The following is a 13,820-nucleotide window of genomic DNA, read 5'->3' as shown; positions in this document are numbered from 1 at the left end:
ACTATCATCGAAACCTTAAGCGTGCAGACCCTACGAGTTCGAGAACAATGTAGACATGACCGAGACATGTCTCCGTTCAATAACCAATAGCGGAACCTGGATGCTCATATTGGCTCCCACATATTCTACGAAGATCTTTATCGGTCAGACCGCATAACAACATACGGTGTTCCCTTTGTCATCGGTATGTTACTTGCCCGAGATTCGATCGTCGGTATCTCAATACCTAGTTCAATCTCGTTACCGGCAAGTCTCTTTACTCGTTTCGTAATACATCATCTGGCAACTAACTCATTAGTTGCAATGCTTGTAAGGCTTATGTGATGTGCATTACCGAGAGGGCCCAGAGATACCTCTTCGATAATCGGAGTGACAAATCCTAATCTCGAAATACGCCAACCCAACATGTACCTTTGGAGACACCTGTAGAGCTCCTTTATAATCACCCAGTTACATTGTGACGTTTGGTAGCACACAAAGTGTTCCTCCGGCAAACGGGAGTTGCATAATCTCATAGTCATAGGAACATGTATAAGTCATGAAGAAAGCAATAGCAACATATTAAATGATCGGGTGCTAAGCTAATGGAATGGGTCATGTCAATCACATCATTCTTCTAATGATGTGATCCCGTTAATCAAATAACAACTCTTTTGTTCATGGTTAGGAAACATAACCATCTTCGATTAACGAGCTAGTCAAGTAGAGGCATACTAGTGACACTCTGTTTGTCTATGTATTCACACATGTATCATGTTTCCGGTTAATACAATTCTAGCATGGATAATAAACATTTATCATGATATAAGGAAATAAATAATAACTTTATTATTGCCTCTAGGGCATATTTCCTTCAGGATACTAGTGGGGTGGTCCCTGCGATCGAAGGTGATCGGACAGGAGGACCATGGGTTGAACTTTGGGGCGACTGGCTCCAACGCATATACGTCCCTGAGCACACGCTTCCATTCCCGTTTGGGGATGTGCGTTGCATATATCATGTTCACAGTCCGCACTTGTGGGGGGGACCTCTTCTATCCTCTGGTATTCCGCTGCCGGGTCTCCTCCTCGTCATCGCTATGTGGCCCCTTATCTTTGTTTTCGGCAATTAACTTGCCGGCCTGCTTGAATACCCAACAATCCCTATTGGTGTGGTTGGCTGGCTTGTCGGGGGTGCCGTGTATTTGACACGAGCGATCGAGTATGCGGTCCAAACTGGACGGGCCCGGCGTACTTTGTTTAAATGGCTTTTTTCGCTGACCAGGTTTAGAGCCTTTGAATCCGGCATTGACTGCCGTATCTTTAGGATTATCGTTGTTAATGCGGCGCTTATGTTTGTTGCGACGCGACCTGATATTGCCATCCTTGGTATCCGAAGTACCATGGTTCTTTGATATGTTATTACTGCGGGCCAGCCAGCTGTCTTCTCCCGCACAAAAGCGGGTCATGAGTGTCGTGAGGGCTGCCATAGATTTCGGCTTTTCCTGACCAAGGTGCCGGGCTAGCCACTCGTCACGGATGTTGTGTTTGAAAGCCTCTAAGGCCTCTGCGTCCGGACAGTCCATGATTTGATTTTTCTTTGTAAGGAACCGAGTCCAGAATTGTCTGGCTGACTCTTCTGGCTGCTGAATTATGTGGCTCAAGTCATCGGCATCTGGCGGTCGCACATAAGTTCCCTGAAAGTTGTCGAGGAATGCGGCTTCCAGATCTTCCCAACAGCTAATGGAATTTGCTGGCAAGCTGTTAAGCCAATGCCGTGCTGGTCCTTTAAGCTTTAGTGGGAGGTATTTGATGGCGTGTAAGTCATCGCCGCGGGCCATGTGGATGTGGAGGAGGAAATCGTCGATCCATACCGCAGGATCTGTAGTGTCGTCGTATGATTCAATATTTACAGGTTTGAAACCTTCTGGGATTTGATGATCCACTACTTCGTCTGTGAAGCATAGAGGGTGTGCGGCGCCTCTGTATTGGGCTATACCGCGACGCAGCTCAAATGGGTCTTGCCCGCTGTGTTCAGCCCGGCCGGATTTATTTTTACTGTATCCGGCATGGCGTTTATCGTCTCGCATAGTGGCGCGCCCTCGTGATCCGTAGATCGATCTTGCATGCTTTGCTTTGTCCTCCAATACGTCTTGTAGGTCTGGCGTGTTTCCCCATGCTTTTTTATTTGAATGGCATCGGGGTGCGGGCTGAGCTTTTGGCTGGAATGCCTCTCTATCACGGCCACGAGGTGGCCGATCAGCCGCATCATACGCTTCTTCCTCCAACCGGGGTAGCAACCTGCACTTTGGGTAACTCTTGGAGGGGCGCTCGAGTTTATATTCCTCAACAGCGAGGACTTCAGTCCATCTGTCAGCTAGCAGATCTTGATCAGCTTGAAGCTGCTACTGCTTTTTCTTCAGGCTATTTGCCGTGGCCATAAGCCGGCGCTTGAAGCGCTCTTGTTCTACGGGATCCTCTGGCACAGCGAATTCGTCATCGCCGAGGCTTGCCTCGTCTTCGGAGGGGAGCATGTAATTATCATCCTCCTCCTCTCCGTCTGTCGCTCTCTCAGGAGGGCTGACTCCTTCATCCTCCTGCTCTAAATCTTGCTGGAGGGGATTATTGTTGTCTTCGGCACTACCCGGAGTGTTATTATCTCCTGTGCCGGTATCACCACTTTTGCTTTGGCGGGACTTAGAGCGGCGCCGCTGACGTCGGCGCTTGGGTTGCTTCTTGGAGGGGTCATCCTCCATTATCTCGTCGCCATTGCCTTCTTTGGGTGTATCCACCATGTATATATCGTATGATGAGGTGGCTTTCCAGTGCCCTATAGGTGCTGGTTCATGTTCGTCTCCTACATTATCGTCCATACCGTCGATGTCTTCAGAGTCGAAGTCGAGCATGTCGGTTAAATCATCAACAGTGGCTACGAAGTGGGTGGTGGGTGGGCGTCGAATTTCTTTGTCGTCCGCATCCCAATCCTGTTGGCCATAGTCCAGCCAGGGCTCTCCTGACAAAGAGAGAGACCTTAGTGAATTCAGAATGTCGCCGAAGGGCGAGTGCTGAAAGATATCCGTGGCGGTGAATTCCATGATCGGCGCCCAATCAGATTCGATTGGCAGGGGTGCGGAAGGTTCGGAGTCCGGAAAAGAGTCCGGCACCTTGGAGTCACGGGCTTCGCAGAGGATGAGGCTGGTGTTCGGCTCGATCACCGTTGAGACCGCAGCCCCCGAGGCGATGTCTAGCCACCCGTCCTCGATCGGTGCAGTTGGCTCCGAGCTAAGGGTCGGAGGTGATGCGGGCGCGGCCTCCAGGGCACTGTTTGGTGGCAGAGCTAGGTCATACCCATCGTGACAGTGCGGCGCGCTCGGCTGTGGCTCGAATCCGTCAAAGATCAAGTCTCCGCGGATGTCAACCATGTAGTTCAAACTTCCAAATCTGACCTGATGGCCAGGGCATAGCTTTCAATCTGCTCCAGATGGCCAAGCGAATTGGCCCGCAGTGCAAAGCCGCCGAACACGAAGATATGTCCGGGGAGAAAGGTCTCACCCTGGACCGCGTTGTTGACGATCAGAGGAGCCATCGGGCCTAAAAGTGACGACACAGAGGAACTCTCAATGAAAGCACCAATGTCGGTGTCAAAACCGGCGGATCTTAGGTAGGGGGTCCCGAACTGTGCGTCTAGGCCGGATGGTAACAGGAGGCAGGGAACACGATGTTTTACCCAGGTTCGGGCCCTCTTGATGGAGGTAAAACCCTACGTCCTGCTTGATTAATATTGATGATATGGGTAGTACAAGAGTAGATCTACCACGAGATCAGAGAGGCTAAACCCTAGAAGCTAGCCTATGGTTTGATTGTATGTTGTAGTTGTTGTCCTGCGGACTAAAACCCTCCGGTTTATATAGACACCGGAGAGGGCAAGGGTTACACAAGGTCGGTAACAAATGAGGAGATATCCATATCCGTATTGCCTAGCTTGCCTTCCACGCCAAGTAGAGTCCCATCCGGACATGGGACGAAGTCTTCAATCTTGTATCTTCATAGTCCAACAGCCCGGCCAAAGGTTATAGTCCGGCTATCTGGACACCCCCTAATCCAGGACTCCCTTAGATGTGGTGGGTGATACGGAGAAGAAACTAAAGGAGGCCAAGTGTGAGTTGGAGAATTGTAGAAAGCAAGCTATCACACCGGAGAAGGTTGCTGAGGAGGTGAGATTACGGTGTTTGGTTGATCATTTGGAGGAAGTCATTGATATAAAGTGGAGGCAACGAGCTCATGTTTGGTGGCTAAAGGAGGGGGATAGGAACACAAAGTTTTTCTTTAGATATGCCTCGGCGAGAAGGAAGGCCAATAGAATCCGAAGGCTTAGGAGGGAGGATGGAGTGGTGGTGGAGGAACGAAGGGATCTCACTAACTATGTCATATCTTATTTTCAGGACCTGTTCACCTCGAATGGTAATGGCCAATATGATGAGCTTCTCCGGGCTGTTCCGGTGAAGGTAACGAGTGCTATGAATGAGAGCCTCACAGCTGCATTCTCTGATATGGAAATCAAAGCTGCCCTTGATCAGATAGGGGACCTAAAAGCATCAGGGCCAGATGGTATGCCCGCGGTAGTCTTATAGAAATAATGCCATTTGATGGGCAGGAACATCATTGAGGAGGTGAGACATGTCCTCGAGCGGGGTGAGATGTCGGCTGGATGGAATGATACCCATGTTGTGCTAATACCCAAGGTCAAAAAACCCTAAAGGATAAAGGACCTCTGACCCATCAGTTTGTGTAGTGTTCTGTATAAGATCATCTCTAAGGTAATGGCGAATCGAATCAAGCTCATACTGTCGCAGATCATCTCTGACAATCAGAGTGCGTTTGTACCTGGACGACTGATAACTGACAATATACTCATGCCCTATGAGATCTCACATTTCTTGATGAACAAACAAACTGCTAAGGAAGAGTTTGCGGCGGTCAAGGTGGACATGAGCAAAGCCTATGATCGGGTCGAGTGGGCCTTCCTGGAAGCAATGATGTATAAACTTGGGTTCGCGAGCAGCTTGCTGAAGCTTGTAATGAAGTGTGTAACCTCGGTGAGGTATAGCATCAAAGTTAATGGCGAGCTATCCCAACAATTTGCGCCTTCAGGAGGGCTCCGGCAGGGCGATCCGAGCTCTCCCTATCTCTTTGCAATTTGTGTAGAGGGTTTTGTCGGCTTTGCTGAATGAGGCCCAGCAGTGAGGTAGATTTGGAGGTATACAGATTTGTCCGGGAGCTCCGTCTATCTCACACCTGTTTTTTGTTGATGACTCGGTGCTTCTCATGAGAGCATGAATGGAGGAAGCCTTGGAACTTCAACGCACCCTACAGGTCTATGAGAGATGTTCGGGACATTGTGTAAATCATGAGAAATCTGCGGTGATGTTTAGTAAAAACTGCTCCGAACAGACCAAAGGAAATGTGAAGGGGGCCTTGGGCATTGATAGTGATGCGTACAATGATAAATATTTGGGACTCCCAATGTACATTGGGCATTCCAAGTGCAAGGCTTTTGCTTACCTAAAGGACCGGATTTGGAACTACATGCAGGGCTGGAATGAGAGGAAACTATCTAGGCAAGGCAAGGAAATTCTTGTTAAGGTTGTTGTGCAGGCGGTTCCAACATTTGCAATGTAAGTGTTCTACCTCACCAAAACCTTCTGCGAAGAGCTTAGTGCTATGATTGCTAGGTACTGGTGGAGCCAGCAGGACAAGGATAACAAGATTCATTGGGTTGGCTGGCCAAAGCTAACAAGGTCAAAGGGAAGGGGGGACTTGGTTTCAGAGACATCCATGACTTTAACATTGCTATGTTGGCCCGGCAAGTGTGGCTTCTGATAGAGTAGCCAGACAGTTTGTGTGCGTAGCTCGTGAAGGCCAAGTACTACCCGGATTGCTCCATTCTGGATGCGGGGCAGAGTTCAAACATGTCCTATGCATGGCGCAGCATCACATACGGCACTGACCTAGTTAAACAAGGTATGATTGATACGTCTCCAATGTATCTATAATTTTTTATTGTTCCATGCTATTATATTATCTGTTTTGGATGTTATTGGCTTATTTATACACTTTTATATTATTTTTGGGACTAACCTACTAGCCCAAGGCCCAGTGCAAATTGCTGTTTTTTGCCTATTTCAATGTTTCGCAGAAAAGGAATATCAAACTGAATCCAAACGGAATAAAACCTTTGGGAGAGTTATTTTGGAACAAACATGATCCAGGGGACTTGAAGTGGACGTCAAGAAACCAACAAGGAGGCCACGAGGCAGGGGCGCTCCTACCCCCCCCCCCCTGGGCGCGCCCTACACCCTTGTGAGCCCCTTGTGGCTCCACCGACCTACTTCTTCCTCCTATATATATATCCATATACCCCGAAAACATCCAGGAGCACCACGAAACCCTATTTCCACCGCCGCAACCATTTGTACCCAAGAGATCCCATCTTGGGGCCTTTTCCGGAGCTCCGCAGGAGGGGGAATCGATCATGGAGGGCTTGTACATCAACACCATAGCCTCTCTGATGATGTGTGAGTAGTTTACCTCAGACCTTCGGGTCCATAGTTATTAGCTAGATGGCTTCTTCTCTCTCTTTGGATCTCAATACAATGTTCTCCTTGATCTTCTTGGAAATCTATTTGATGTAACTCTTTTTGCGGTGTGTTTGTCGAGATCCGATGAATTGTGGGTTTATGATCAAGTTTATCTATGAAAATATTTGATTCTTCTCTGAAATTTTTTATGTATGATTGGTTATCTTTGCAAGTCTCTTCGAATTATCAGTTTGGTTTGGCCTACTAGATTGATATTTCTTGCAATGGGAGAAGTGCTTAGCTTTGGGTTCAATCTTGTGGTGTCCTTTCCCAGTGAAAGCAGGGGCAGCAAGGCACGTATTGTATTGTTGCCATCGAGGATAAAAAGATGGGGTTTATATCATATTGCTTGAGTTTATCCCTCTACATCATGTCATCTTGCCTAATGTGTTACTCTGTTCTTATGAACTTAATACTCTAGATGCATGCTGGATAGCGGTCGATGTGTGGAGTAATAGTAGTAGATGCATAATCATTTCGGTCTACTTGTCGCGGACGTGATGCCTATATACATGATCATGCCTAGATATTCTCATAATTATGCACTTTTCTATCAATTGCTCGACAGTAATTTGTTCACCCACCGTAATACTTATGCTATCTTGAGAGGAGACACTAGTGAAACATATGGCCCCTGGGTCTATCTTTTATCAGATAACTTTCCAATCTATTTTATTTTGCAATCTTTGTTTTCCTATCTATATCATAAAAATACCAAAAATATTTATCTTATTATTATTATCTCTATCAGATCTCAGTCTCGTAAGTGACCGTGAAGGGATTGACAACCCCTTTATCGCGTTGGTTGCGAAGTTCTTATTTGTTTGTGTAGGTACGAGGGACTTGCGTGTAGTCTCCTACTGGATTGATACATTGGTTCTCAAAATCTGAGGAAAATACTTACGCTACTTTGCTGCATCACCCTTTCCTCTTCAAGGGAAAACCAACGCAGTGCTCAAGAGGTAAACAATGATCTGGCTTGTGGGGGGTGGGCATAACATTCACATTTGGGATGACCCATGGATACCAGAGCTTGGTCTAGGCGAGTCATCACTCCTCGTGGGGGTAATCTTTTGACCAAAGTTTCTGAGCTCATCGATCCAACTACTGGCAAGTGGGATATGGAATTGGTCAATGATATGTTCTGGGATGAGGATGCCAAGTTGATTCTTCAGATGCCATTAAGGGACGGGGCAGTAGATTTCTTGGCATGGCACTTTGACCCAAAAGGTGTGTTCTCGATTAAGCAGGTGTATAAATTGAAACGGGCACTATCCGAGACCAGGGGTGCACAGGCGAATGGTATATCCCATGATGCGGGGAATTTAGATGGAGGTGGGGAGGTGAGATGGAAGAGACTATGGAAAATGCCATGTCCTGGGAAGGTTGGGCATTTCATGTGGCAGCTTGCGCACAACACACTGGCCACTAAGGATATCCTATGTCGAAGGGGAATGGTTATTGAGGATCATAAGTGCTTCTTGTGCAATGCGAGAAATGAGTCGGCCAAACACCTGTTTGTTGAGTGCCATGAGGTAAAGCATTTATGGCGGGGTCTCAATCTTGAGTATGTCAGGCAGCAGCTTGCGGAATGTGATTGTGTTGACACCACCCTGGACTGTTTGTGGCAGCTACCTGAGAAAGACCGGATGGTTATCATCGTCATGTGGTGGTAGTGGTGGGCTCAACGGAATAAGGTCCGGGAGGGAGACAAGCCGATAGAGCACGTGTAGTTTGCCGTTAGGGCTGCATGTACTGCCGGCGAGTACCAGGGGTGTTTTTGTAAAACGCCTACCCCGCCGGCAAGCGCGCCTCGCTGGACCCCTCCACCACAGGACATGCTAAAGTTCAATGTTGATGGAGCTTTTGCTGAGGATGGCATGCATGGGGGCTGGGGAGTGGTGGTACGGGATAATACAGGTGAGGTGGTGGCAGCACGGGTTGGGCGACTTGATCGTGTGCATTCAGCACTGAGCTGAGAGCAGTGGAGCAAGCGCTAGATCTTGCGGCCGAACTGGGGGTCGTGCGGCTGACTATTGAAATGGACGCCCTGCTGCTTGAACAGGCCCTAAACAGACGTGCTCCAGATTGTTCGCGACAAGCACAGGCGATTTAAGACATCAAGGTGCAGTCCGGTTATGGTTCTCTTCATGTGTATTTGCCCATTGTAAGCGCGAGGCCAATATGCCAGCGCACCATATGGCCAAGTTAGGCCTGGCTCTCCAAGTGGGAGATGTTCTAGTTGCTGATGATGTAATTCCAGCCATTGTTGTTGAGTTTGTAATGGGCGATCGTGCCCAGTACGTTTCGTAATAAAGCTATTTGCTTGCCCTAAAAAAACAATTCACATCTTAATTTGCAATGGTTAGTACAATTCTCTTCTATTTCACCCACAGATTCTTTTGTTTTTCTTCATCAGATCCTATTTGGTTCCATCGTGGCATGTTCCTGTGCATTCTAGTGCTCACCGTGATCCCTATTCCGGTATTCCCCATAGGATTGAGAGAGTGCCAAGAAGTATACTAGTGTCCTACTCGAGTACGACACTGAACTAGATACTGATGTGCTTCGTGCTCGTCAAGACATCACCGGGCTGGACATCGCAACATACAACAAAAATATAAAAATTTACCATTAAAATAATACAAAACCAAAGATGACCAATATATATGAAAACTACTCCAATTTAGTCAAATCTTAAGCCCGAAACTAATTACCAATTTTTGAAGCCACTCTATCTGCCCAACACATATCAGATATGATCGGCCCAAGCAATGCAACCGGGCACCCCAATTGGGCCAAGCCGAAAATAGTGATTCTCATATTATTATTTTTCTGCGCCTGCTTCGTACGTGCATGTGTAAACGTGCAGCGCAGCACGTTTTGTTCTCTTTCTCTACCGTTTTTAATTCTTCATCTTCTTCTGTTTATTTTCCTTTTTTCAAGAATACTCTCTAAATTAACAAAGAATGTGTGAATACTTTCTTCAAATCATCTAAACCTTTTCTTTAATGCATGAACACTTTTCAAAACAACCATTAACGGACTTTTTTTAAACACATTGTGACAACTTTTAGTACGCCATAATCCTCTTTTGTATTACGCGGTAAACAGACATTTGATAAATGTTTCTTGCATATTTTAAAAATATTCACCATTTATTTGGAAAATGCTCGTAGCATATTTCAATAATGTTTTCCATGTATTTATAAAATGTACATGAAGTATTTTTTTTTAAATGTGAACCACATATTCAAAGCATGTTCTTCCTATATTCCAAAAATCTTTGTCACGTATTCAAAAGACTATTCACAACATATTAGAAGAAGTCCTCATTGCGTATTTAAAAAAAAATTGTTGTGTTTTTAAGAATTGTTCACCGTGTGTTCAAAAAAATATTCACCACGTATTTAATTAAATTTCACCGTATATTGCAAAAAGTTTCTTGATGTATTTATTAAATATTTCATCGTGTATTTTATAAATGGTCATCGCATATTTATTATTCACTACATATTCAAAAATGTTCATCACGTACTTAGAAAGACGTCCACCCAATATGGACAAATGTCCATCACGTCATTCAAAAGTATTCTTCTATTCAAAAATATTTTAATATCTTTTAAATAATTATGTATCCTAAATAATATTCAGAAAAGGAAATGGATCCAAAAAATAGTACAAAGGGAAAAAGAAAAAAGAAAACAGATAAATGGAAAGACGAGAATAAAACATAAAACTAAACTGGAAAACCAGAAAAAACGGAAAAGATATAATCAAACCAAAAGAAGAAACAAAAAACAAAATATGCAATACACAATACAGGGGAAAGAAAAAGAAAAATTGTAAGTTTGTCCCGGAGCCCGACATCCGGCCTGGATTGGGCCTCACTTTATCGCCCATGGCCCTGCCCAAAGCCCAGGAAAAGCCCAATGAAACATGTTTTTTGAGGTATATTAACAAATATAGGCATAATATAGTTTATATAGCACCAAAATTAGCTGTTTTATTAATTTTAAATGAGAAAACAGCCATTTTCCTGGGCTACGAACTAGGCCGAGCGAGGCCCATGCGTGCGAAATTTGGGTCGGGCATTGTACAGCCCGGTCTGAACCCAGCTCATCCCGGAGAATGCCCAACTTTATCTGAAAACAAGTGTTCAGAATGTCCGCCCATGCGCGACATGAGCCCTGCATGCGTGAAGGAACACGGGCCCATGTTGTGATGTTCACTTCATATTTTTTGTTTTTCTTTGTTCCTCTACATTTAGAAATTCTCCACTGATATTTTTGGGAAACTACTTTTAGTATCTATATTTAAAAGTAGTTCGTCGCATATTATGGTGTATTTCAACATAGTTCATCGCATATTAGAAAATATATTGATCGCATATTTCACAAGATATACATCATGTATTCCAAAATATTCACCTCATATTCTAAAATGTATATCTTTGCATATCTCAAAATTGTTCATCACATATAATTTTTTGTCACAATGTATTTAAAAAATATTCTTGTGTATTTTAATAGTATTCACCATTTATTTGGAAAATGTTAACTGTATATTTCAAAATGTTTCTAATGTAAAATAATGTACATCATGCATTTAAAGAATGTGCACCACATATCCAAAACATTTACTTTCTGTATTTGAAAATGGTCATCGTGTATCCAAAAACTATTCAATATATATTTGGATAAACGTTTCTCCTGTATAAAACTGTTCCAACGTGTTCGAAAAAAGTGCTTCGTGTATTTAATAAAAATTCACCACATATTGAAAAACGTTTCAACATGTATTTTGTAAATGGTCATCACTTGTTTTAAAATTATTTACCACATATTCGAAAAATGTCCATCATGTACTTAGAACAATGCCCACCCCATATGAAAACAAGTGTGCATCACGTTATTCAAAAGTATTCTTATATTAAATAAATATTGTATCCTTTCCTAAATAATTATTTATCGTAAACAGTATTCAGAAAAGGAAATGGAAGCCAAAATAGTGTTTAGTAAAAAAGACAAAACAAAAGAGATAAATGGAAAGAAGGGAATAAAAGATAAACCTAAATTAGAAAACCAGACAAATGAAAAGTAAAAAAGTCAAAGAATAAATAAAAAGGTAAAAACACAGAAAGGAAAACTGAAAACAAAACAAGAAAAGAAACAAAAAAACTGCACAAAGAAATAAAGCAGAAAAAAACTGCGTTAATAGGCCTGGTCCGTGGGTGGAACGACGGGCGCGGTCACTCGTTGTACATCGCAGTAAGTGAGATATAGCTTTTTTGTGTTAAATCGACAGGTTGAGCGACGATGTATCCCCATAAACTTTAGCCCGATCACGCATACGAATCTTAACCCCTAGATTTAGTAAAATTTATAGCCCAAGAAGATAATGTACTTGTTGCCAATCGTGACCCAGGCAAGTATAAGTTCAAGCCAATTAGAGCATCTCCAACAGCCGCGCTAAACAAACGCCGCACCGTAAATTTGACCATCTTAGCGCGCGCGCAACCCGGCGGGTGGCTCCAGCGGGCGCGCAATAACCGCGCGTGTGGTATAAAGAGTTAGGCGCGCGGTCGGATTCGCTATCTCGCGTGGTGTATTTGGGGCACCCGCTTCCGCGCGCGGCACACTCGAGTGCTCGCGCCGCACTCTCTCCTCTCCGCCTCCTACGCCCCGCGCGCGCCCGCGCCGGCGAACTGCACCCATGGACGCACGCGCCAGCACCCCGCTCACCCCATCCTATAGCCGCGACCCCTCCACCGCTGCCTCCGCCGCCGCAAACCCTAGCGCGGGTGGCGTTGGCCTCGCCTCCGCCGAAGCTCCTCCGACCATCGGCCTCGCGCGCGGCCTCTTCATGCCGTCGCGGATGACCTTGGCGGCGGGTGGCGGCGCGCCGGCGCCGGCCCGAACCGCCGCCCTCTCCTCGAAGCTCCCCAATGCGGCGCGGCCAAAGAAGGGCAAGACATCGGCGAAGAAGAACAAGGCGGCGGACGGCTCCGGCACCTCGAAGGCAAGGAGGAAGAAGCTTGCAGGGCGTGCGACGGGCGCGGCGGCTACCGAAGCGCCGGCGAGCTCACTCGTTGAGCCGGCGGCCGACGCGGACAACATGTTCGACGAAATGCCCCCAAGGTAGAATTTTTTTTCCAACTTTTCTTTTCTTGTTATTTTTTCAATGCATTCATATAGATAGCTTATTTGCATTGTTCAAAAAACTTTGTAGTCTCAATGATGATGCATACATGTCAACTATGGGTGTTGGCTCCAACAATTCGCATTGGTCTCAAACCAATGACATACATTTCGAAGACCATGAGTTCGAGGTGGACGAGGAGGATGAGGCATTGTCGACGTGCTGAAAGGAAGAGCGGGCAATTACACCAACGCCGATGACATCTTACTATGCAATACTTGGTTGCAAGTGTCGAGGGATCCATCCGTTGGAGGTGATCAAAGTAGAGATGCTTTATTGGGGGCGGATGAAAGAACACTTTGATGTTCACAACGTGAGTGGAATTGACCGCTCCAAGAGATCACTTCGGTCCCGATGGTCGACAATCAACTTGGACTGTCAAAGATGGGCGCCTGTCAAAAGGTGGTTGACAAGTTGAACCCAAGTGGCACAAATGAGGACGATAGAGTAAGTGGCATTCCATACATGTTCATCATACTTGTTGTTGGTGTTCGAAGTGCTAACTTGCTTTGTTTTCATGTAGTACAACATTGCACAAAACTTGTTCAAAGAAGAGGAGAGGAAAACCAAGAAGGGGAAGACCAAGAAAGGAAGGGTCTTTACCTTGCCTCATTGCTATAACGTGTTGAAGGATGATGAGAAATGGAAGAAGCGTAAAGATTTGGATGATTTGCTTTTGAGCAACAAACGCAAGCGAACAATTGAGTTGGATGATGAGGAGGAGGATGATGCATCAAGTGATGACGGCAAGAGAAGCCCCACACCCAACTCAGTTTCATACTCGAAGCCAAAATGACCGGATGGATGCAAGAAAGACAAAACAGAAAAGAAAAAGAGGAAAGGAGATGATGAGCTCAAAAATGCTATGGAAGCTATTGTAAAGGCAAGAAAATAAGCCAACGAGGTGAGAAAAATGGTAAGGAACCAAGATGCCGCGGCCGAGGAGAGGAGGTTGGCGGACGAGGAGAGGAAGGTGGCGGCCGAGGAGAGGAAGGTGGCTTT

Source organism: Triticum dicoccoides, chromosome 7A (assembly GCF_002162155.2).
Source record: "Triticum dicoccoides isolate Atlit2015 ecotype Zavitan chromosome 7A, WEW_v2.0, whole genome shotgun sequence".
Taxonomy (NCBI): domain Eukaryota; kingdom Viridiplantae; phylum Streptophyta; class Magnoliopsida; order Poales; family Poaceae; genus Triticum; species Triticum dicoccoides.
The sequence above is the reverse complement of the archived record's forward strand: the minus strand, read 5'-3'. Positions refer to the sequence as shown.